The sequence below is a fragment of the Arachis duranensis genome, chromosome 6 (genome assembly GCF_000817695.3).
Source record: "Arachis duranensis cultivar V14167 chromosome 6, aradu.V14167.gnm2.J7QH, whole genome shotgun sequence".
Taxonomy (NCBI): Eukaryota; Viridiplantae; Streptophyta; class Magnoliopsida; order Fabales; family Fabaceae; genus Arachis; species Arachis duranensis.
In genome coordinates this window covers 14,651,587-14,653,258 of record NC_029777.3, presented here as the reverse complement: position 1 = coordinate 14,653,258, position 1,672 = coordinate 14,651,587, and positions in this window count along the sequence as shown.

The following is a 1,672-nucleotide window of genomic DNA, read 5'->3' as shown; positions in this document are numbered from 1 at the left end:
TCATAGTAATTTTCATTTTTAAGACATGCATCAATTGTATTATTATTATTTATTTAGTTATGAGCAATTTTAATATTATTACTGTTAAAAAATTATTTTTTTTTTAAATTTTCAAATAAAAAAATAATAAAAATGATTATATCTCTAACACTATTTTTAAACAAAAACCTAAATTTAATGAATATAAAATTCTAATATCATATTATAAAATTATTTTTTTAAAAAACTTAAATTAATAAAAAATATAAATAATTATATTTCGTATATATCATTATCATATTTTCACCCCTTTTTATAGTTATTGCTCTTCAATTGATTATATTGTAGAAACTAGAAAGATTATACTTAGAAACATGTATTAACGGCCAATTTTTTTCTGTCAATTTCTTCCTAACGCATGCATGCTTTAATTTTAAATAATAAGATATTATGCGTCATATATATACTTTGAGAAATACAAAGATTTACTATGAATTAAGACAATGAATTATACATGCATTTCGATATGAGAGTGGGACTGCTGAAATTATGGAATGATGAGTCCGTATTCATAAAATACGTGTCACATAAACGAGTCACATATTCTTAGCTAGGAATAACATCATTAAACTTTTCTTTGGTATTTTCGCATCTAGCTAATTTATTTAATTATTATAACATAAACTATATATAACTCAATTGAGATTAATCTATGATTAATTGATTCATTTGTTTTAAGTAATTAAACCTGAGACTTGAATTTTATTTTATATATGTAATAATTTATAATATATTTTTTAAATAAAATTTAAATCTATAATAAATTAATTTATCACCTATTAAGTAATGTGAGAAATTAAAATAAAAAAACGTAGCTCTGATATTATTTTATTAAAAAAATAATGTTTAGCCTTGTTGTTTTTTCATTCTGAGTTTGAGTTCTCATCAATATTATTTGAGTTATTGTGAGATTTATTTTGAATGTTTTTAAGGTTGGGTTTGGTTTTGAGAACGAAATCGGATAAAATACTAAGAACAAGATATAAAAGATAGAAATATAAAAATTCACTTTATTCTCAATGAAAAATATAATTATAAAAAAATTAATAAAAATAATTTTAAAAAATAAAAAATAAATGATCTTTTATTAATATCTTCATATTTTTTGTTGTCAGAATAAATACAAAATATACTAATTTAATATTTTTGAACATAATATTTTTATTCATATCTCATCTGCTAAATATAATTTTATATTTTTATATCCATATTTCATTGTTTTATCCTTCTAAACAAATAGAACCTAAGTTATCATCTCCGACCCTAATCCTTTGGAATCCAATTTAATTAAACAACTTTTTATGACTAAGCATCAACCACTTTTAATGTGGATGGTGAGTCCAACTAATTGACTGATGACGATGAGCTTAGATATTAGTATTATTAAATAATCAATTTTAAAATATGTTATATACTAAGAATGTGAATGGAATATAATGATGTTTACTTGCCTTACATACTTATTTATGTATTAATTTCACCATATTTACAGTGCATGAGAAAATAATAAAATAAAGTGGAGAGGCATTATTATTGCTTTAATTTAATTTCTTTGACGGACGGTACCCTTGTAAATGGTAATGTTGGTTAAACTCGATGTAAGTGGATGGAAATGGTAATAGAATAAAATTGC